The following is a 25,233-nucleotide window of genomic DNA, read 5'->3' as shown; positions in this document are numbered from 1 at the left end:
TGTTGTTATTGTTGTGTTTTATAAAAATATAAGGAGAGAAAGAATAAGTTTGGTTGGGGTGCAATAAGATGTGGGGAAAGGAGGTGCCTCTGCGGGCCCATGCGAGGGCATGCCTTCCTCCTGAAGGACCAGCCACATGATGGTATAGTATAGAATATTTTATTCAGGGAATGGGGAGGGGAGTTGAGAAAGTAGCGACAGAGAAAGGCAGAGGAAGAGAGTAGAGAAGTAGAGGCTGTGAGCACTGGGAAAGAGAGGGGATCCGGGAATAAGGAAGGGGGAGCAGGAGCAAGGGGACAGAGCAGGAGCAAGAGAGAGGAGAGGGCAGGGCGAGCAGCCCCTTTTATAGTGAGTCACCACTAGCTGTTGCCAGGTAACTGTGGGCGGAGCTTAGACAAAAATGTCAACCTTTGTTGTTGTTTTTATTCAGTACTGTTTTCCCTAAATGACAGTTAAAGCCATTAACTGAGTTCAGAGAGCCCTAATTATGTCTTGGTACAAGGTCGCACGGAATCAACAGTTCATGCAGTCATCTCTCCATGGGGCTTGTTTCTTCTGGCCATCTTGTTTCCTCAGGCAGGTGCTTCCTGTACTGTATGCAGAGGGCAACCTTCTGAAAGCCATCCCAGCTGTGAGGTATGTTATGCTTTCCAGACTGACTAGGGTGCTACTTCATTCTTGTCACTGATGTTTAGAAAAGTCACTTGGAGAGAGACAAATGTCTCTTTCTAGAGACTTCTTTAGGTGAAAGACCTGAGGTGAAAGGCACAGACGCACAGTGTACATGAATAGAAAGGAAAATAAATTGTAAGGATCTAGAAGAAAAGTCCAGTGGTTCCCGTACTCACATGGATACAAATATTAGTTGAGGGACAGGAGCTTGTGGTTGCTCAGGTAGTGACTGGGTTTCCAACAAGGAGAAAGCATTGAGCCATGCACTATTTGGAGGCCAAATGGATACATTGTTGTTTCAGTTGTTCCACTGAAAACAACTCCCAAATAACCAGCCAGGAAGAATTCAACGAACACGCACACGTGCACATGCACCAGAAGCCACCAGCTTGAGCCTGGCTGTTAAATCAGGACTGGTCTAGGAACAGAAATATTTCCACAGCTAACGTACAACTGCCACCTGTGATTTCTTTCTCCTCATCTTCCTTCGGGATTCTACCTCCCACATACTCACAAATGTTAGCCCTGTTTAGAGCACGCACCACAGTAAGAAAGATTTACATTATGATGTAAAACACAATATGGACCATATGAGCAGCCAGAGGATTCCAGTACCTCCATTTTAACACACACCACAATCAAAGCAATGTTGTTTAATGCACTGATACTCTGTTATATATTAAAATTACCCTGTAATGTGTATTATCTTCACTTCATTTAAAAAAAATACAAGTTGAAACTTTCTAAGTTGATTTATGATCCAATAATGGCTTATAACTTATTTTGGGGGGGAGGGCTAGCTTAAGACACTATGAAAAGGGAAATTTTCAGAGCTAAATTGTGCATATTCCATAAATAGTGGCAGGAAAGGAAGAAGGAGGGGGAAGAGAGAAGAACATAGGAAAGGAGAGAGAAGAGAGACCAAGGGAGGGAGAGTAATCTTATGGTTCTTCCCTAAACTAAGGTGAAGGTTCAACATCAAATGGGCATGAACTGAAAATTTAAAAGATGGGAATGAGTTATGACTCCTACAAGGGACTTGTTCAACTGAAATTGTTATGCTGGGAGAGGGTGGTACAGTAGAGTTGAAAGCAGTTATCCAAAATTAAAAATAAGACCACTTCCTGTGTGTACCCATGATGCCAAGAGTCCTGAATAAAAGTTGGATGGACCAACAGTGTGAAAGCCCATGGCAACAGCAACACAGAGAGACTAGAAGGCTAGGGAAAGAGAAACTACCTGTTAAAACCTAATGAAGATAACACAAAGAATTCTGGGTCAGGGAGAGACTGACCTCCCACAGTAGAAATGGGAAAACTTCCACACAGTAGCAGTCATGGCCTCTGCATCAGAGATGGAGGCCTCTCCTCATGGAGTGTGTTGACTAAGCCTGTTAGGAGAGGCTGGCAGCAAACTGCATCTGTGATAGGAAAGCTTCTTAGCACATCTTCCTTTGTTTCAGCATCCATGGCCATCTGAAGAGAGAGAAGATGGGGTAATGGGTCAGAACATCAGACATTGACCAGTTGCTTCACTTCAGTGCAAGCTGTTTTCAGAGGAAAAATTTAACTTCCTGAAGCAGAAGCAGTCAGTCCTCCTCTGCCCGGAGACATTGGTTCTGTGTCCTCTTGGGTCCCCACTGGAAGGGAGAACCTTAGGTCTTCCAGCGCCTCACTAAGTAGATGCCTCCAACCCCTGTAGCACAGAAGCTCTATGGCTATGCTGGGAGAAAGGTCCCCAAACACATTCGACTCTGTTTAAAAGAAGTCAGAGTAGGTATTCAAAAAACCTCAACTGCCCTCTCATCCACTACAGGCACTGAGGTCAAAGATCCCTATAAAATCATCAGGGAGCAGTGTGCATCCTGCAAACACTCAGATCCTTCAGGGGATGGAAACGATTTCCCTGACTATCCCATCTCTTGCTGGGAACTAGCAATACAAATAGCCTACTGGCATCTCAGGACAGCAAGCAACCCCTGGTGCTACAGCAGATACTGAAAGAAGACACCAATCCTTCCAAATTTGAGGAAGCTCTAGAAAAGAATCAGCCACTTTTATTTATTTTTGTTTTGACAACTACTCGTTAAAATAGCTGAAGGGGTGAAATTGTTTGGGTCGACTTAGGACAAGGATAAAATTCCTAAGCCACATAAAATGGGCTGCTGGTCAGAGTCCCTTTGTTCTCTCCATGCCTTCCTGTAAATAAGCACACCCATCCTGTAGTATTTGTCTTCAATGAGCTGAAAGGACAATACTTAAGGCTAAACTGACATGAACCTTCTACCCAAAACCAGTGCTGAGAATTAATGAAAGATGGGTTTGTGTGTATGTTTTGACCCAAAAATAATTTATTTCCATGAGTTTGGCTTGCTCAATTGAATGGTTTAAAGGTTCATAAACTTTGAGATGAACAAGAGCTGTCACTGCATTAAAAAACAAAACAAAACAAAAAAAACAAAACAAAAAACAAAAAACAGGTAGTTCTTGCATAATCTGAGGGTATTTGAACCAAAATCTCATAAATTACAGCAGAATGCTTGCCAAATTACAGCCCAAAGCATACTGTGGGTGCCACTGTGCTGTTAAATGAAGGGCTTGACAACATGAAGGACAGTTCATGGCCACAGGAGAGTGTTTATTAGAGTCTACAGATAATCCTTTCCTCTTTGCTCAGTTGTCAGCATTGAGATAATTCCTGGGACATGGATGGCTCTCAGTGTTACTGCAGGAACCAAAGAAAACCCATCTTTCCCTGTACCACCAGTGAACCCCACGGATCAAGTCAAAAGAATCAACTCAAAAGAGTATAATTTTTACACCTGTAAAACTTGGCTGAATCCTTCCACCTCTGGTGATTTCTCTTTGGAAACATTTGTCTGGATCCTATGGCTATACGTAAAAAAATCATGTATTTTCTATAGTGCTTCTACCTTTTCTCTAAGGTTTATGTTTCCGCTGCTGCCACCTATAATAAACAATTTTGAACTGAAACACTTTGAGAAAGAACTTAAGTCCTGGTGTATTCCTGTAATCCAATCTACTCTGAAAGCTGAGATAGGAATGCATAAATTGACAACAGGGGACCATTGTAAGGTTCATGGCTAAGCAAAAGACTTTCATTGTAGATATGATGGAAAGAATCTGGAAGATTCTGGAGTAGAGAGAGAAAGCAGACGAATGAACATAGTGAACAGACTAGACTAGGACAGGAGAGAAGCAAGAACAAAACAGAGGGAGTGCAGCATAGTGGGGAGCTAAAGATAAAGACAAAGAGAGGACACGAGAGAGTACATAGCTGAATTAGCAGGGTCACAATGAGAAAATGCACAGCTGTGGGAGGGAGGCTCCTGAGGGATGAAGCTGCAGATGGAGTAGGGGGTAAGAAGAGCTGAGAAGAACCAAGAAGCCAGCACAGACCCTGAAGTGTGTAACAGGTACTGGTGATACTGAGAGAGCCTGGAGGCTAACATGGGCTTTGGTGTGCTAATATGCAATAAAGAGAGACATTTGTCCCTGTGGTAGAAAGGAATTGGCTTCATAATTTCCTAAGGAATGCTATCTTTTGTCTAACTGCCAGAATTTAAGGAAATGGAATTTTCTTTGAACATGACAGGAAAGATTATGAGTTTGAGGTCAGCCTGAGAAACATAATTCCTGCCTCTATGATAGGTGAATAAATATACAAACAAATGAATAATAAATAGATGATAGATAGATAGATAGATAGATAGATAGATAGATAGATAGATAGATAGATAGACAGACAGATAGACAGACAGAGAGATGATAGGCAGACAGACAGACTAATAATGAAATGAAATATTAGTGACTGAACTGTTTGTGGCTTAATGGTAGACTACTTTCTAGCATGTGCAGAGGCCTGATTTGTTCACCAAAGTCACACAAGGAAAAATGGTTAATTTTAAATGTCAGCTTAGATTGAGGATGACACCTAGCTGTTTGGCAAACATTAGTCTACACGTGGTGTATTTTGCATATGTGATTAACAAGTGCAGTCCAGTGAGTTTGGAGTATAGATTAAGTTCAGTGTTCCTAATGTGGCTTGTTGATCAGGTGAAGGCCTCAACAGAAAAGACTGAAATTTAATGAAGAAGTGATTTTTCCTCAGATATATAACATCAACACCTCTCTGAGTTTTTAGCATTCTGATCTACCCTACAGATTTCATATTTGCTGGTTTGTACCAGTTCTTTAGGCTAATTCTGTGCCTTTGTGTACTCTTGTTTCTGCTCCTATGGAGAACTGATACAATTTTCAAGTAAATTTATTTTACTTTTGTGTCTGCTAGGTTAAAACAATGATGAAACATTTTACATAATATTAGACATAGCAAAAATGTGTTTGTGTTTTGAAATCCATGCCTGCTTTAACGGGCTTTGTGTCTCACTGGAAATTGATCTGAATACTTTTATGAATAGTGCTTCTTGGCTCAAGGAGAGCCAATAGTTGTCTAATCTTTCCTCTCATCTGGTTCTTTTTTTCCTTGTTCCTTCCCCTTTCTCCCTCTACCTTTTCATTGTCCTTTCTCCCCTCTCTTAGCAGAGAGTATTACTCTATACAATAACACCTTAGTAGCATTAGTAGCCTTGGGTCAAAGGAAATGAACATGAATCCCGATAATGTGATTGACGTAACTGGATCACCCAACCCCAAAGCTTGCATTGACCATAGACTTGCTTTTCAATGAACTATTACAGTGTTTGTTTGAACTGTCTGCCTGTTTGACCCTCACTTCTTGGCTGCAGCCAAATAACCAAGTCTCCATGCCCTTTGTTTCATACTTATAACAAGCAGAATAGAGTGAGGTAACCTGAGATTTCTTCAAACTCTATCTGAATTGCACACTTATGTGCTGGCACTAAACCACTGCATTATTTGTCAATTACTGTTCAGGGAAGCCATTATTAGCGATGCATTTCTAAATGCATCATTTCTGTTAGAAGTAGAAAGCTTGTGAAATTCAATTCCATAAAGTGTTGACTCTGTTTGTATTGTACAAGTTGGCTTTGCACTCTGGCTCAAGAGATCCTCCATCCTCAGCCTCCCACGTTGCCAAGTCTAAAGGTGTGTGTCTCTTTGTCAAGATATAAAACATAATGCAATGTCATATTTTGTTCTAGCAGTCTTAACCCTGATGAACTGTTCTTATCAACAGTAGTTTTTGATGGAGTTTTTAGGTGTCCAAATGCTCTAACAAATGGGCAGTAAGTAGAAAGAGAGCCTAGTATAACAACGAGGGGAGAATAATGGCAGAGATCCTAGCAGACAGAAATGAATGCTTAACCTATGGAGAGCTGTCCAGACTCACCTAACCTGAGAGATGCTGTGAAATATTGTTTAAACATCCTCACAAGCTCATGGACTTGAACAGTCCCAGCTGGTGATGCTGTTTTGGGAACTTAATGGAACCTTTGTCACGAAAGGTTACTTACTTGGCTGACATAAACTAGTAGGAATGCACTTCTTAGGAGTCATAGTCAATGTCAATTCACACATTTGGTGGTGGTGGTGGTGGTGGTGGTGGTGGTGGTGGTGGTGGTGGTTGTCGTTGTCGTTGTTGTTGTTACCTGGCCTGGTCACCATATCAAGAAGAAGCAGCCTTAAGATCAGACCTTCATATTGAGGATTCCTACCACTCTTTCCCAGCCATGATAGACTGAAACCATGAGCCCCAAATAAATCCCTACTAAGTCACTTCTATTGGATAGTTTGTTATAGCCACAGAAGTGACTGATGCACGTGCGAATTGAATTGGCAGATTCTCACTTACAAAGCTGGTAATTTATCAAAAAGTTGAAAGACATTATTGATAAAGACACAATAAAACAGCTTTTATATCTATAATGTGGAACTGTCACCAAAAATAGCAATCACAAGTAAGGACTCGGTTTTCAAGAATGGCAGTGTAGCATTAGTTGTAAAAAAAAAAAAAAAAAAAAAAGAAAAGAAAAGAAAAGAAAATGCCTATAAACTTTCACCAAACAATTCCCTTTTGTATTCGTTAGTTAGCATTTTGTCACTGTGCCCAAATATATGACATGAACAATACAAAGAAGGAAAGATTTATTCGGGCTCATGGTTCAGGGGGTCCAGTCTATCATGGTGGGAATAGTGTGGTGAGCATTCCAGTTCATATCATGGCAGGCTAAGAAGCAGAAGGGGGCAGCAAAAGCATTTATCCAGCTTCCCCCTTCGCTGCCTTTGTTCTATTAGGGCCTCGAGTGCACATGATGTTCCTGCCTATATTCAGTCAATCCTTCTTGAAAACTGGTTCACAGACAAGCTGATGGGTCTACCTCACTAGGTGATTTAGGGGATTCTAAAGCAAGTGCTGTGGACAGGAAAGCTGAATCAACACACCTTTCTCATCTCGACCCAACACTTTTACTTGCTAATGTATAGAATTATATGACTTGTAAGTCCAGTATTTAAAAACAAATATATAACAATCACCAAAAAAAAAATGGCTAAAGCATCGGAACTGAATTAATGTTTAGCTTTTAAAGAAATGAGCGAGGTCTCTGGACAATAGAATGGACGATCAATTTCTCAGCTTACATGGCGGGGAACTAAAACTGGATAACTTATAAACAACACATAACTATTTCTTCTGAATTGAGGAAGATCAAAGCACTGGCTACTTTCTTAGCTGGTTTTGGCTTGTTATCAGAAAGAAAGGGTCTCCTGTGTCCTTACGTTGTAAAGGAGATGCACCAGTGTTTGGTGGTCCTTGATAAAAACACTCTTCTGAACCACGAAGGCTCAGGCCTCAACCTCAGGTCCTGAATCATCATCTTAATGAGTATAATTTCAACATATTGATTTGAGGAGGCGGGGTCAAACTGTAGCAGTCTCAAAATCATATATTAATCACAATGGGAAGGTTAAAGAAGAACATTGAAAGTATCCTACACTTGTAAAAAAGAATGTCTGAACACAGGTTTGTATACAGGAAAACAAGAAAGCAGATGAAAGAAGCAAGAATTGTGCTTAAGCTGAGGGTCAGAACCAAGAGCTCCAAGGTAGGACTAAGAAAGAGACCCAATTTTTTACTAAATACCTTTAAATTATTTTGACCTACAAAAATATGTCAGTAGTTTTGAAAATTTAACAAAAAGCAGGAGGGGAAGTAAAGCTATTATTCCAAATACATTTTGTAATTTGCTGTAATTTGTTTTCAGTAACTCTAGCTGAATTACAGGGCCTGTGCTTGGGATAAGTGATGATTAATGATCAGATGTGAAACAATGACTTGGTGCATTTATTCTCATTTCCACTTACGTCTAAATAAGGGCAGTAGAAAATGGATTTTGAATTAAGGGGTAGAAATCAATCTTATCTATAACATTTTAAAAGCTGGTTTGTTGGCCACTTGACTTTCTTTGCATAATACCCCTAAAGTCTTCCCCACCAGGGTTTTAGCAGCCTTTTTTTTTTCATCTCCAAGTCACAGTCTTCTAGTAGCTTCTCCAAGATGCTCACCAAGTAGCTTCTGAGAGCCCAGCACAGAACAAGTCAAGCACAGACATCACCTTCCTGAGGTCAGAATTTTTTCCACCATTGCTGTTCTAGCCATATGGCAAAAACAGTGATGTCATCAATAGGCTGAGAGCTTGAGCTCCTTGCTCTCTAGAGGCACAACAGGAGTACCTAAGGTTGCCACCTGAGAAAAGAAAACAGTGGGAAACTGTGGGCAAGACGTTTGGCCCATAGGAAACGGTTTCAAATTTAGCTTTGGGGATTTCAAAGTGCTTCAATAAATGTTTGTCTTGGGAAGAAAACTAAGAGAGAAGGGAGGGAAGGAAAAATAAAGAGAAGAAAGGGCCCAGCTGACAAAATAATCTAAGGGAAATAACCTATGAACCTAAGATTGATTCATTCATTCATTACTCATCTACTCCTTTAACAAATATAAGACAAGGTGCTGAGAGCACAGCTCACTGATACTTACGCAGCACACCCAGGACTGTAGGTTAAATCTCCAGCACTCAAAGAGGGGAGAGGAAGAGAAAGAGAAAAAAACAGGTACTCTACAAAATATACAATGTGCAGCAACTGGGAGTTGTACTGGAAATAAAGGAAAGTCAAAAGTATAAAGACAAGGGATGAAGATGCTGTTTTGGTTGAGTGGTAGGGCAAAGGGATATGACTGCTATTTTTGGTGGTAGAATAGAGCTCTTTGAAGAGAGGACAATTGAGCAGAAATATGAAGTGAGCCAGGCAGCTGCCTGAAAGAACTTCCTAAGCAGAGGCAAGAACTGTGGCAACCCAAGCCCTGTCATGGAAATGTACTCGGGGAGTTGAAAAATCAAGAGCCAAAGAGAATGTCCTCATGGAGTTTAGAAAAACAGAGCTAAGAAACAATGTCAGCATTTCTGCAGAAAACACACCCAGCAGTTATATAATTCTACACAAACAGTTTTAGATCTCTAAAGCGAAAACAGTCTTATTTGTAGAGAAGACAGGAGTCCATTCACATGGTATACGGTGTCTGTAATACTTACCAATGGCTATCTGACCAAGAAATACTTTCAGGGCTGGGGATATAGGTTAACAATAGTCCATAGGTCAACATGAGCAGACAAGACCCTAGGTTCAAACCTCATGTGCAAATTAGGAACAAAAAGAAGAGAAGAGAAGAGAAGAGAAGAGAAGAGAAGAGAAGAGAAGAGAAGAGAAGAGAAGAGAAGAGAAGAGAAGTGAAGAGAAGAGAAGAGAAGAGCAGAGCAGAGCTTTGGTCCAGACCCATATTTTAGGTTAAACCTTAAAATATGTAAGAGCCCCTTGGAGAAATAGTTCAGGGAGTTTAATCCATAGAAAAATATAAATAACCATCCACTAACATGGTGTGAGCAGTGCAGGTTTTCAGAGAGCAGGCATTGAAAGTTAAAACATATTCAATGCAAAAGCTGAAAGTGAACAGATCCAGCCTCAGCTATCAGACAGTCACTGAACAGAAATAATCTTCTCCCTAGAGAGATTGCTATCTCTGCTAAGCTACCACAGCTTGTTAGAAATGTCCCTTCGGGACTGTTTCTCCCTTTGGAGTCCCATTATGTATGCACCCAGCAGTGCTTCGATCTGAATTTGGATTTCTGAGAAATCCCCAGGAAGGGAATAGCATTAGCAAATGGCCTCACTCAGTAATAACATTGTAAATTAATACATTGGCTGTTTTATGTAATTCCAACTCCAATGAATTTTGCAGGTGCAGTAGAGCCAAGGACACAAATTTGAAATGGTCTAATGAATAGATAAAAGCGCTGGTGAACTCTAAATCTGTGAACCACTGGCTTAAACCTCACTCTTGTAAACTCTTTCCAGGGCTGATAATTAAAAACATTTAGTTCCTAGATAAGATTAGGATCATGAAGGAAATAATATTCACCTTCTACAAAAGATATGATTAAGTGGATACTCTTGACTAGGTACAGGGACCTGCCCTTCTCCACAGAAGGCTGTCTAGTCTACCAATTACACAGAGTAGGACCAAGCTGACCAGTGGGTTAAGGTTCATGTTCAAGATCTTAAATTGCCGTTGCTTTATTTTCTCAAAGGAAACCTGCTCTTTAGGCACTACTATTAGATCCTGCATTCTGGAAGCTTGGCATCTCAGCCTTCTGTCCTGAAGTCATTGACGTAAGCTTTCAGTGATTCAGTCAATGCTTCTTTTGGGGCCAGCATGGAGTTCACACAAGACAACAGGGTTTCCCAAGGGGATGATTGTGACCTCTGTCCTTTATTATTGAGGTTCAAAAAAGATTCGAAACTGGTGTTTGCATTCATGCCTGTCAGCTAAGGACTGATATCAGGAGGAAAAGAAGGGACCCCAAAACTAAGCATGCCACTGTACATCTGCACCCCCAGCACTCTGCAAGCACAGGCAGGAGGTTTGCTTCAAGTTTGTTGCCAGCCTGAACTACCAGGGAGATACTCTTCAGTCTTTTAAAAATACAAAGAAAAAGGGAGGCCAGATGGCCTGATGGGTAAAGGCATCTACTGCCAAGCTTACGTATCCGAATTCAGTCCTCAGTACCTGTGACAGGAGGAGAGAGTGCCTACAAGTTGCTGTCTGCTCTCCACATGCATTCTGTGTCACGTGTGTCCCAAACTCACACACATACTAATAAATAAGGAAGGATGGGTGGAAGGAAACAGAACTGGGGAAATAAAAGGAAAAAATGAAAGATGGGGCTTCAGGATGGGAGACTCAGGCAGGGAAGGATAGTCAGTGCTAAGCTTGTGGGTGGAGTCCAGAAACATGTTCAGACCAGAAGGCAGAGTCTAAAAATGACACCATTGATGGCAGTACTCTTGTGGAACCAGTTGATCTGGCAACACTCATAGCTGTATTGCCAATAGGGTGGAGAGAAAAAAGCAAGAAGAGAGGGGGAGAAGGGAAGGAAAGTGATAGGGGGGAGGGGGGGAGGGAGAAAGGGTAGGGAGAATGAGAGGGAGGGGAGAGGGAGAGGGAGAGGGAGAGGGAGGGGAGAGGGAGGGGAGAGGGAGAGGGAGAGGGAGAGGGAGAGGGAGAGGAGGGAGGCAATGAATAAAATGCAGGTCCCTAAGAATCACGCTTCAGACCCTCAGTCCCGTCACCTGCTCCACTTCCGAGGTAGTGGTTTGCCATTACCTTTATCAGCGTCCACCTTCCTAGCTTCCCCATGCAGCAGATAGCTGAAAGTCACAGACACCAGCTCAGACTAACTTGAGCAAAAGGAAAAGTATTGGAGGATTCCAGGAAGCATATACATTCTGCAGGAACTACAGACAGGCTTGTTGAGTGGTCAGGAGCCTGTAAGATAGTAGAGCAAACAGGAAGCCTGGCTCCAGAAAGGAGCTGCAGGCTCTGCTTCTTCTACTACTAAAGGCCACTGTAACAAGGGTTCTGAGCACAGAAAGGCTTATTTTTCCCACTGGACCTGTATCTTGCATCAATTCCTGGAGATCCACTGTCCCTAGGAAACGTGGGACTCAGCCCAGCTGTTGAAGACCAGGGAAGACTCTCTGACTTTTCATGAACAGAGGGCGGCTACCTTCCTCCCTGTCTACCCTCACCCTCCAGCTCCTCCAAGATTCAAGTCATAGGAAGAAGCAAACTCTACAACAGTCAATAATAACTCAGATGACAATGGATATGATGAGAGAAGGCAACAAAGAGAAACAAGGAGTAGACTCAATGGACAGCAAATTTCAAAACATGCATTATATAGTCTAGCTGAATATTGTCGTGCACAGCTTACTACTGGATATGTGTTCTGAAAGTGTGTTATTAGTGGTTTGCCATTGTACTAGCATCACAGAGTACACTCAATGTAAGATGAATGGACCTCCCCAGGTGATATGCTTCAAGGGGACCCTGTCTTATACAGAGTTAAGTCAGCATCATGTGATACAAAAAACACGCAATGATGTCGCAGTGGAGAGATGATTCAGGCTTTAAGCGTAATTCTCACAATAATTAATACTTTATTCCTTACGATAGACACCTCTGTTGGTGATCCAACAAAAGCTAAGATAGTCCTACTTCCATTAAAAGTATTCTTGAGACATTTTGAGAAATGGGCTTTTAAAACCAGCCTTCAAGAGTATTTCAAAATTATAAGTCAAACACATCAAATGTTTGGTTATTGGTTACATATGAATCATTTTTATGATAAAAGTTAGTTTTTAATATAACATAGGCATGTTTATGGGACATTAGTGTCTATTTTATAATCCATACACGTACTGCATTTATGATCTCAAACATAATTTTACTACTTAAGTGATTATAAATGTTTATTGATATTATGGTTTTACACATATTTTATTTTTTTCATGGTCCATAATTACCATGAAGCAAGAGGATAGTTTCCAAGGCATTTTTTGTTAACCTGCCCTCAACTAGAATTTGCTTTACAGCATATTCTATGGGAGCGCAGAGGAAAAAAACTGCGGCCTGACCATATGCCATGAATGTTTCTATAAAATTTGACTTACTATAAGAATAAAAGTTTGGGGCTATCTTTTGCATGAACCTATAATTTTATATAACTATACATTTTTCTGCAGTTTACACTTTCAAATAACACATCTTGCCTAAGTTTGGGGCTATGATGACCAAGAAGGATATGAACAAGAATACGCAAAGGTTGGACAGTGAGAGGGAGTCTGCTACTCACCTGGGCTAATAGCTTCTTCCAAGGATGTCTGAGAGTAAATATTCAAAACTGGCCTTTCCTCAACGTGGCTCAGCCATCTGATAGATCCCCTGCATGCCTCTCTATGCATAGTTATTTGGAAGCTTGTTGATATGTTCAGTTCTCACCAGGCCTTTGACATGATATGATAGAAAAATAATACTTAACTAGCGTGATTTGTGTTTCCACAATTTCAACAGTCTAAAAGCCTACAATCTGAGCATGTTTGGCTGAATGGCTTCACTCTGGGATTCTTATGTCAAAGTCCTAGCCTCCCTGCCTAATGTGAATGTGTTCAGATATGATCACATCTTTAAGGAGGTAATTAAGTTAAATGAGGGTCACTAGAATCATCTAGTAGACACACCCCTGTATATATGTTGGAGATAAGTTAGCTGAGAAGGGATGACCCAGTCTGAATGTGGGTGGTATTACTCTATTGATGGACTCTAGAAAATCGAGGGAGGGGCCGAAGGAAGAAAGCAACTTTGCTTCCTGTCTTATGCGCCTGTCAATCTACCACCTTGCCTCTCTCCCATGATGGGCTGCAACTCAAATCGTGGGTCAAAATAAACCCTTCCTTTCTTTCTTTGCTTTTCTTGGGTGTTTTGTTACAGCAATGAGAAAAGAAACTAACACAAGGGTCAACTTCTAGAGACTCCTCATATTTCCTGGCTCGGGGCCACCTCTTGCTTTGTCAGCAAAGCCAATGAAGTCAGTTCTCTGATGCTACGTCTCTTATCACATTCTACTCAGGTATCAGGGGAAAGGTTCATTGTTTCCAGAGACTTCTGTGGCTGACTGATTCATATTCTAACTCCATTGTTTTAATCTCTCTTTTACATATTTTGAATTTTCCACAGTTTCTGGACACGAGTATTGGAACAACTTTGTCAAGCATCAGGGGAAGGTAGAGTTCTGCCCTCCACAGAATATTACCCAGAAATTTTTAAAGCTTGGTACAATCAAAATTGATTTCTCTATAACATAAAATCTGTTGAAATGCTTTCTCCTTGATGCCTCTTCCCCACATGCTGGTCGGGACTCTGCCTCTTTTCCACCATCATTGTCATTGTCTGGGGACCTTCCATGGTCAGAAAAGTTTTATTTCATTATTAAAAAGCAATATTGTGTAAGCTACTTTTCTTATCACAGTGAACAAATACCTGAAAAATTTGAAATGAGTAAGTATTTGTTTTGGCTCATATTTCAGGTAACAACTGTCTATCATGTGGCTGCCAGAGCAAACTTAGTCCTTGGTGTCCACCAAAACACAGAGAAAGGACAACGTTGGTGTTTCTATTTGCTTGCTTTCTTCCCCTTTTATTCATTCTGAGACCCAGTCCACAAGATGTTATCACCCCTCTTCATGGACAATCCTTACTTATTCCTCTCTGAAAACAAGTTCAAAGATACACCCCCCAGAGACAAGACTCTGGGGGATTACAAATTCAGTCAAGTTGTCAATGAATATTAACCATCATAGGTATCAGATGATGTGTTAGAAACAGGCTTAGAAATGAGAAATGCTATTTCTACTCATGTCTCTAAGTCAGAACCCAGTCACAAAGAAGTGGCTCAACAGCAAGGGGAATATGAAACGTACTCTTCTGGTATGTTATTAAGAAGATACAAATGTGGATTTGATAAATGTGAATTATTTCTGCCATCATGGCAGAACATGATTGGAGAAAAAATTTCTCCTTGGGGAAGAGAAGTTATTTGTAAAAGCAGCCCTGTCTGATGTCAGTCAAATTTAATAAGATAATTTGCTTCACTTTGTCAAATTAATCACTACCTATGGACTCAACCTCCGTCTACTTTGAAAGTAGCTTCTGAGGTCCACTATAGTCCTCTTTATGTCTGGTGTGCCTTTTACTGTATGAAGGCTATTCTTGGATGTCAACTTGACTAAATCTGGGATGAACTACAATGAAGAAATAGAGGGCACACATGTGAGAAATTTTCTATTTGGTTCAAAGTGCATGAATATACTTCTAGTCCAAACTTTGGATCCTGATCTGGATCTTGAGACAGGAAGGCAAATACCTGTAATTGAGATCTTGGGGTGGGAAAACTCACCTTTTATCTGGGCCACACCATCTGCTGGAAGCCTATGTAAGGACATGAAAGAAGGAAGCTCTTACCCTTTGCCTGCTTGCCCTTGTCCATTCCTTCACTGACATTGAAACTTACTTCTTCTGGATTCCAACGTATACAAAAGAACAGCTGAGACACTCAGCCTTCTGAGACTGAGCAACCACTAAATTCATGGACTTCTTCTTCACAGCCAGCCATTACTGGATTAGCTGGACTGGAGCCTGAAAGTCATTCCAGCAAATCCCAAAGATAGATATTAGATAGATAGATGATAGATGGATAGATACATAGATAGACAGACAGATAGATATGATTAATTCATTCAATAATTTCTGTGACTTTAAAGCACTCTGATCAATTCAAACTGGATATCCTGGTTCTGACAGTGACCTTCATATTCTAAAATTCTGACATTTTTGAGCTTCCTTTGCTTAATCAGACACTTTATGTCTAGAACCTGCAACTGAACTCCTGCCCAGTGTCTAGAATTTGGCTGCATGACCATGCCTGACAGTTAAATCTTCTTCCTTGGGCTCTGGATCCTTATATCCACCATAGAGGTTATTTTGACTTTGCATTCAATGGAACTGAGCTCATGACCTTCCCTATACAGACTCACTTCCACAAAGGGTCCGTTTAACTACCTGTGCTACCTGAAGGCATGGACCCTTCTTCACCCATTTCTTCTCCTTTCTACCTGTGTTGGTTTAGGTGAGGCATGCCTCCTATAGATTATGGATTTGATTGTTTTTTTCCTAGTTGGTTGACTTATTTGGAAAGACTATGAAACTTTTAGGTGACAGAACTTTCCTGCAGGAAGTACTAACTGGGGTTAGGCTTTGAGGGTTTATGAACCTCCCTCTGTCTCTGTTTCTGTCTCTCTCTGTCTCTCTCTGTCTCTCTCTCTCTCTCTCTGTCTGTCTCTCTCTCTCTCTCTCTCTCTCTCTCTCTCTCTCTCTCTCTCTCTCTCTCTCATACAGGAAATATGATTATCCAGCTTCCTGTTCCTGTGACTATGCCACCATGCTTTCCCTGCCATGATGGACTCTGTCTTTCTGGAACTGGAAGTTATAAATCTTTTGACATGGTACTTTATTACAATGACAGGAAAGGAACTAATATATTACCCATATTTCAGTAGTATGGCCTTGTTAATTTATGAAATGGTATAAATATGTATATCATGAAGTGTATTATCATGTGAGTTTATCTCTGGGATGTTTTCTTGAATATGTCCTTTCTACACAACAATCCTACAAATTCAGGGCTCAGGTGTTCCTTTCCTAGGTCATTGTCATTTCTCTTGTACAGACCATAATCAGCTCTTCCCATGTAATGTATGATGCAAACATCAGCAAAGATGATTTTAACATACATTATAACACAAGGGGAAGAGATGAAAATTTAGTATGGTGGTGCACACCCATAATCCTAGCACTGTTGAAGCCAGCCTAGATTCCTAACGAGTTCAAGGCCAGCTTAAGCTGCTCAGTGAGATGCTTTATTAACTAGCAAACAAGTACACAATGCACTAAAAGAAACAGAGATGAATGATAGATAGTGTGGTGACTTGACAGTAATGGCCCCCATAGGCCCAAAGGGTGTGGCACTATTAGGAAGTGTGGCCTTGTTGAAATAGGTGTGGTCTTGCTGGAGGAACTGTGTCACTGTGGGGGCATGCTTTGAGATCTCATATGCTTAAGCTATGGCCAATATAGCACACAGTCTCCTTCTTCTGCCTGTGGGCCCAGACATAGAACATACTGCCTACAAACTGCCATGTTTCCCCCCACCATGATGATAATGGACTAAACCTCTGAAACTATAAGCCAGCCCCAATTAAATGTTTTTCTTTATAAGAGTTGCTGTGGTCATTGTGTCTCTTTACAACAATAGAAACCCTAAGACAGACAGACAGATAAGATAGATAGATAGATAGATAGATAGATAGATAGATAGATAGATAGATAGATAGATAGATAGATAGATGATAGCTATTTAGGGAAAGCATAGGGGTTTCCTGGTAATAGCCACTATTTTAACACTGAAAATCTAACTAAAGAACAGTTTAGCTCCTGACTACAACACGAAGCCTCATCTTCTTATATTTAAAAAGGAAGACTGACACACATATAGAAAGACTAAGAAAACCATCCGTCAGGAGAAGCCGCTAGCCAGCTTCACTCGAGCGCCGCATGGCTTTGTGAATTAGCTGTGAAGGAAAAAGAAAAGCCTGAGTGCTTCAACTATGACTGCCTTGTAAGAGCTCTTTTTATTAGGCAGCAGTCTGTTAAATTAGATTTAATTAAAGTTGATTTGATTGATGAACTAAGGCTTCATAGACTTTCTAAAGATAACACAGTTTTGTATCATTGATCCAAAACACCCTCACATTTTGGCATCCATGTGGCAAAATGATTTATTTCCTCAGTAAAACCTAGCAATACTGTGGATCTGAAGAAACATCACTTCAGTCATTCCTATGTGGCCGAAGTTCTTAACTGTTATAAAATCCGCCACTCACTGGCTGACACACTGCAAATTGAAACTACACACAAACAAATCACATGGCTGAACTTGAAACAACAAACCTGTTTTTATTTTACTGTGGACGCTAGAAATGGAATTCCATTCCTCCAAGGGCAATCACATGGAAAATTTTTAAAAAATACAAACCACTCCTCCTCTCAAAAAATAATGAATGGCATAAATCATCTCTCAGCTGACTGTCAGACTGTGAGGTTGCCGGGAGCTGTGCGCAAGCTAGAGACTGGATTAGGTTAATGGTGACTTTCTCCTCAACACTTCAAGGAAATTAATTTAGCTCCTCATGTCTGCGCCAATGCTTTGAAAACATTAACTGTGTGATGCGTATCACCAAAAAAACATTTCCTTTGCTCTTGTTTGCATGTGGGCTTTGCTAAGCACTTTCTGAGCGATTCAAATTGATGGACTACAGAAGCTACAGATGCAGTTTTGCGATTAAAAAGGCAACCTGGAACTTGTTTATTTAAGTGCTGAGCAGCGCTGACTTATTTTTATTTTATAAATTGGGTTATTACCGGTGATAAAAATGCAACGAGGTCTTACTTCATACAAAGGAGACATCTCACCAGATACTGTATAATGTGAACTTGCATAATTCAAGGATGATTTCCTCAAGGGAATAAATATAAAACCAGACAGATGCGTGCCGAGAGCACATTTACAAGTTCTAACGTGTTCACACTTTAAAGCCTCAGCACTGGATCTGACATTTCGCAGAGTGCTGCCTCCCTCCCATGTTAATTACACCAGGTTGCACTGTGGTTGTCTACCTCCCCCTTGACATCATATCACACACAGCTTCCCTATAAAAGCCACCCATCTAGGACCTGTGTCTTTCCATGTGAACACTTACTGCTTTGCATACACTTGAATGCTATTGCTATTGATGTGAAAATATTTTATGTGATAGCCATGAATACTAAAATAATAGCATAATGGTCATTATGGCTTGCAGAGAATCCCCATCACGTTAAAGATAGCAGGGTTCAGAGAATCCTGCGATGCCAATTGCCTTATCATTTTCCCTTGCTGAGACAAAAGTCCTGATGTCTTTGTTTCATTGCCTGTGACTGTGATAAAACATCTTGACAAAAGCAATTTAGGAGAGAAAGGGTTTATTTTACCTCACAATTCCAGCTTACTATCCACTATGGCAGGAAGACGCATGGCAAGGACTTGAGAAAACTGGTTGTAAGCCATTCACAGAAGCAGCATATGATGAACTGATGTACATATCCTCATCAGCCTATTTTTTCCTTAAATTAATACAACCCAGATACCAAACCTAAGGAATGATGTCGCCTGTATCCCAACCGGAGCTTTCTTTACCAAACAAAGTAATAAAGACAAACCCCAACATGCTTGCTCACAAGTCAACCTAACTTAGACACCATGGTCTTTCCAAGTGGTCACATTATGTCGCCTCAGTTAACCCAATCTAGAATCTCGCTAGATTTGTCCTAGATATTCTCCATCCTGTTACATAGGCCAGCACAAGGTAAAAGGACAAACCCTGCACAAAACTCTAACCAGGGTTTACACGACTCATTCAGCCTCCGGTGAGAACTTAAGTGGTTCTTGACAATATATTTTCTTTATCTTTAAAAATGTTTATTGGTTCTTTGTGAATTTCACATTATGCATCCTAGTACTCTCATCTACCAGCCCTGGCTCCATCCTCGCAACCTCTCCTGCAAACAAACAAACAAAACTCACCTTGGAAGCTACAGTGTGTCATAGTGTGTCACATAGTATATACCCTTTGCCCACACAGCTTTACTTGCAAATATTCTTTTCAATGAATCGCTGCTCTGGTTCTAGGGTTCTGGCTTCTGCTACCCCATTGACACTTGCTCCTCACCGGGACTCCTCTGGGATTTCCAGTTATTGCCTTGCATCATGGACATCCTTCAGCTCTGGCTCTGCAGGACAAGCCTCTTTTCCTGCTCTAGCAGCTCATAGTTGGAGCAGAAGTTTGAGTGGGCCAACTCAAAGCCCTGGATCATTGGGGCTTGGGTAAGAGCTGAGTTGTTCACCCTGCTAGCACTCCAGTGTCCAAGCCATCAGATCCATCTCTCCTGTTTTGTCCAGATGAGGTAGGGGGCCAGCTCTCCTACATGCCCTGTGAGAAGTAGGGCCAACTCAGTTATCTTATATCATCATAGCCCCAGAAAAAGCCCAGACTAGGGACCAAAGGCCAGTCTACATGGACTTTGTGGTAACATGGGCTGTGGACATCAACACTTCTAGAACCCTGCTGCAGCAGGGCGATGAACCCGGACATAGCCAGCAGCAGCAGCATGGGCCCTGACATTACCATGGCCTCTGGTGGCAGAGCAGGCTCATCGTCATTGTGCTTTTCCTCAGCATCTTCAGTTTCACCTCCCTTCATAGAATACAAATCACTCAGCTTTTCTTTCTCTCCCATCTCTCTACTCCATACGTGCTCATCATAGTGCCATGGGTGGGCCAGGCTTCTGGCTGTCTTCTGCCTGCCTGTACTATGTCAACAATACATTGTAATTTAATGAATTACCATTGCTTTGATCTTCATGTATGAGGACTTTGGTGTTAGCATGCCTAATAATATTTTATTTCAAATTGTGTCTATTCCAAACATGCAGAAATATTGGTTGTTTTTACATTCAATCTAGTGGTAGCCTCCTGGTAGACAAGGTCAACTAATCACTAATCTCAGTGTGGATTCCCTTACACTACCATATCCATCTATGCTTTAATGGTTCACATGTGACTTCTTCAACTATGGCAGTAGCTAGCTCAACTTGTTTCTCAGCCCCATTTCTTTCTTTCCAAAAACAAAGCCTTTGTTTTGTTTTAGCCACCCATCCTTCTTTCATGAGACTTGGATAAATAAGATTCCAGTTCTAGTTCCAGGGGGTGCCCAGAAGAAGCCAGAGACAACACTGGTAGTCTCATCTAAGTCTGATAATAGCTCAGTCCTGGATAGTCACAGGACCTATGTTCATCTGTTGTTACATAATGTGATATCTGATTGGAGTCAGAAATAAGAAGGGCTATCTAGGAATAATTAACCCCAAAAGAAACAATGGCAAGAAAGATTACAATTGTTCTTCTTCCATAGATATGGCTCTTCCTGGAATTGGCATATGAAAGCCTTGCATTCTATTCCCTCTTTATGAGAACTCAAGGCTGAAATATCACTCACAAAGCAGAAGCCCCTCTGGGGAACGTAAAGCTCAAGCTCCTACCAGCCCCTTCCTATCTTTATTAAGACAGTTTAAGTCTTTCGTCTTTCTAACTCTATACCACATGAGAATGGTTGTATGTTTCCTAATTTTCCTCAAAGCACATTTGTGGGCACAAAGATCAAACAGTAGACAGACTATCCCTAAGATCTGAGTGACATATACAGCCTATCTCCTCTTCAAAACAAAACTAAGAAATAGTTTTCTAAAACAAATACTGGGATAAGATTACAGGAAAAAGAAAATCTATGAATTAAGGTATGCACATGAGAGAAGCAACAGTAGACTTCATATAACACATATGGGAAATTCAGGGAATTCAACAGAAGATATATGTAACTCAGCTATTCTTCAGCCTCTCCATTCTCCAATACATTTCCTAAGGAATTGATGTTCAAAAGAAATTATTGTAATTCATTGAGTTATCCAGTCTTGAAATTGACCCTTAACCTTGATTTTAGAAATTATCAAGAAACTTCTATGGCATGGCATTAGTCTTTCAACACATAAATAGGAGCTGAAATAGCATATACCAAGAGATTTCTTACAAAGTTTGTACATAAACAATTATAAAAACGTTAAGATGGGGCTGGGGATTTAGCTCAGTGGTAGAGCGCTTGCTTAGGAAGCACAAGGCCCTGGGTTCGGTCCCCAGCTCCGGAAAAAAAAAGAAGAACCAAAAAAAAAAAAAAAGTTAAGATGTTTGGGTAGTATTAAAAAGGGGGTTGTATCCCATAACTCTTAAAGAAATAGAAGCAGTCATTAAAGGTCTCCCAACCAAAAAGAGCCTAGGTCCAGATGGGTTCAGTGCAGAATTCTATCAGAACTTCTTAGACGTCCTCATACCAATACTATCCAAACTATTCCACAAAATTGAAACAGATGGAGCGCTACCGAATTCCTTCTATGAAGTCACAATTAATCTTATACATAAACCACACAAAGACCCAACAAAGAAAGAGAACTTCAGACCAATTTCCCTTATGAATATCGACGCAAATATACTCAATAAAATTCTGGCAAACCGAATCCAAGAGCACATCAAAACAATCATCAACCATGATCAAGTAGGCTTCATCCCAGGCATGCAGGGATGGTTTAATATACCGAAAAACCATCAACGTGATCCATTATATAAACAAACTGAAAGAACAAAACCATGATCATTTCATTAGATGCTGAGAAAGCATTTGACAAAATTCAACACCCCTTCATGATAAAAGTCCTGGAAAGAATAGGAATTCAAGGCCCATACCTAAACATAGTAAAAGCCATATACAGCAAACCAGTCGCTAACATTAAACTAAATGGAGAGAAACTTGAAGCAATCCCACTAAAATCAGGGACTAGACAAGGCTGCCCACTCTCTCCCTACTTATTCAATATAGTTCTTGAAGTTCTAGCCAGAGCAATCAGACAAGAAAAGGAGATCAAAGGGATACAGATTGGAAAAGAAGAAGTCAAAATATCACTATCTGCAGATGATATGATAGTATATTTAAGTGATCCCAAAAGATCCACCAGAGAACTACTAAACCTGATAAACAACTTCAGCAAAGTGGCTGGGTATAAAAGTAACTCAAATAAATCAGTAGCCTTCCTCTACACAGAAGAGAAACAAACTGAGAAAGAAATTAGGGAAACGACACCCTTCATATTAGTCCCAAATAATATAAAATACCTCGGTGTGACTTTAACCAAGCAAGTGAAAGATCTGTACAATAAGAACTTCAAGCCTGTGAAGAAAAAAATTGAAGAAGATCTCAGAAGATGGAAAGATCTCCCATGCTCATAGATTGGCAGGATTAATATAGTAAAAATGGCCATTTTACCAAAAGTGATCTGCAGATTCAATGCAATCCCCATCAAAATACCAATCCAATTCTTCAGAGCGTTAGACAGAACAATTTGCAAATTCATCTGGAATAACAAAAAACCCAGGATAGCTAAAACTATCCTCAACAATAAAAGGACTTCAGGGGGAATCACTATCCCTGAACTCAAGCAGTATTACAGAGCAATAGTGATAAAAACTGCATGGTATCGGTACAGAGACAGACAGATAGACCAATGGAACAGAATTGAAAACCCAGAAATGAACCCACACACCTATGGTCACTTGATTTTTGACAAAGGAACCAAAACCATCCAGTGGAAAAAAGATAGCATTTTCAGCAAATGGTGCTGGTTCAACTGGAGATCAGCATGTAGAAGAATGCAGATCGATCCATGCTTATCACCCTGTACAAAGCTTAAGTCCAAGTGGATCAAGGACCTCCACATCAAACCAGATACACTCAAACTAATAGAAGAAAAAGTGGGGAAACATCTCGAACACACGGGCACTGGAGAAAATTTCCTGAACAAAACACCAATGGCTTTATGCTCTAAGATCAAGAATTGACAAATGGGATCTGATAAAACTACAAAGCTTTTGCAAGGCAAAGGACACTGTTGTTAGGACAAAATGACAACCAACAGATTGGGAAAATATCTTTACCAATCCTACAACAGATAGAGGCCTTATATCCAAAATATACAAAGAACTCAAGAAGTTAGACAGGAAGACAAATAACCCTATTAAAAAATGGGGTTCAGAGCTAAACAAAGAATTCACAGCTGAAGAATGCCGAATGGCTGAGAAACACCTAAAGAAACGTTCAACATCTTTAGTCATAAGGGAAATGCAAATCAAAACAACCCTGAGATTTCACTCACACCAGTGAGAATGGCTAAGATCAAAAAACTCAATTGACAGCAAATGCTGGTGAGGATGTGGAGAAAGGGGAACACTCCTCCATTGTTGGTGGGATTGCAGACTGGTACAACCACTCTGGAAATCAGTCTGGAGGTTCCTCAGAAAATTGGACATTGAACTACCTGAGGACCCAGCTATATCTCTCTTGGGCATATACCCAAAAGATGCCCCAACGTATACCAAAAACACATGCTCCATTATGTGCATAGCAGCCTTATTTATAATAGCCAGAAACTGGAAAGAACCCAGATGCCCTTCAACAGAGGAATGGATACAGAAAATGTGGTACATCTACACAATGGACTATTACTCAGCTATCAAAAACAATGACTTTACAAAATTCATAGGCAAATGGATGGAACTGGAAAATATCATCCTGAGTAAGATAACCCAATCACAGAAAAATACAGATGGTATGCAATCATTGATAAGTGGATATTAGCCCAAATGCTGGAATTACCCTAGATGCCTAGAATACATGAAACTCAAGAAGGATGACCAAAATGCGAATGCTTCACTCCTTCTTTAAAAGGGGAACAAAAATACCCTTGGGAGGGGATAGGGAGGCAAGGTTTAGAACAGAGACAGAAGGAACAGCCATTCAAAGCCTGCCCCACATGTGGCCCATACATATACAGCCACCAAACTAGATAAGATGGATGAAGCAAAGAAGTGCAGGCCAACAGGAACCGGATGTAGATCTCCCCTGAGAGACACAGCCAGAATACAGCAAATACATAGGTGAATGCCATCATTAAACCACTGAACTCAGAACGGGACCCTCTTTGAAGGAATCTTAGAAAGGACTGGAAGAGCTTGAAGAGGCTCAAGACCCCATATGAACAACAATGCCAACCAACCAGAGCTTCCAGGGACTAAGCTGTAGAGAGCTGCGACATGCCGCGCCTCAAAGATGGCGCTGGTTTCTGCCTTCCACTTTCCCAATGGTGAGCGCTCCTTGCAGTAAACAAGTCCTTATTTGGCTATGTCTGCCTGGCCCGCTAGCTTCCACATAGTGACAGCCTATCTATATGACCCACGTGGCTTGCTAGGACTGGCCAGTGCTAGCTATTTAAGTGTGGTGCAGGGCGTTCCCCGGAGAGAGAGAGTCAGAAGAGATAGAGAGAGAGTCAGAAGAGATAGAGGTCAGAAGATTGTATCAAGGTTCCTGAGTAAAACTGCTTGAAGAAGATCTCCTGTGTCTTCCTTGCTGGTCGAGGTTGGGCGCGACACTAAGCCACTACCCAAAGACTATACATGGACTGACCTTGAACTCCAACTGCATAGGTAGCAATGAATAGCCTAGTAAGAGCACCAGTGGAAGGGGAAGCCCTTGGTCCTGCCAAGACTGAACCCCCAGTGAACGTGATTGTTGGGAGGAGGGTGGTAATGGGGGGAAGATGGGGAGGGGAGCACCCATAAAGAAGGGGAAGGGGAGGGGTTAGGGCAAGGTTTGCCAGGAAACTGGGAAGGTGAATAACAATTTAAATGTAAATAAGAAATACTCAAGTTAATAAAGATGGAAAGAAAAGGGGGGGTTGTAAAAAATGGAAAATAATAGAATATGACTGAAATTCAAGGTAATTCATGAAAATTATCTACCAAAGAGGGAATATAGAGATACTGTTACAGTTGCACCAGGGCTTCTGTGTGTGTGTGTGTGTGTGTGTGTGTGTGTATACATACACATATTTAGAGAGGGGAAACGATAGTGTTACAGAACT

The 25,233-nt window shown here is 40.9% G+C and overlaps 1 long non-coding RNA gene across 1 annotated transcript; it reads right to left on the bottom strand.

The window, feature by feature from the left end:
• Nucleotides 1-403: 403 nt before the first annotated feature.
• LOC116911753 lies at nucleotides 404-13,019 on the bottom strand. Its single transcript, XR_004389337.1, has 3 exons — nucleotides 12,860-13,019; nucleotides 1,967-2,147; nucleotides 404-753 (listed from the first exon to the last, which is right to left on the bottom strand). It is a non-coding gene; the product is annotated as an uncharacterized LOC116911753 (long non-coding RNA).
• Nucleotides 13,020-25,233: the final 12,214 nt, after the last annotated feature.

The sequence above is a fragment of the Rattus rattus genome, chromosome 10 (genome assembly GCF_011064425.1).
Source record: "Rattus rattus isolate New Zealand chromosome 10, Rrattus_CSIRO_v1, whole genome shotgun sequence".
Taxonomy (NCBI): domain Eukaryota; kingdom Metazoa; phylum Chordata; class Mammalia; order Rodentia; family Muridae; genus Rattus; species Rattus rattus.
This window is presented reverse-complemented; position numbering and strand designations above follow the sequence as displayed.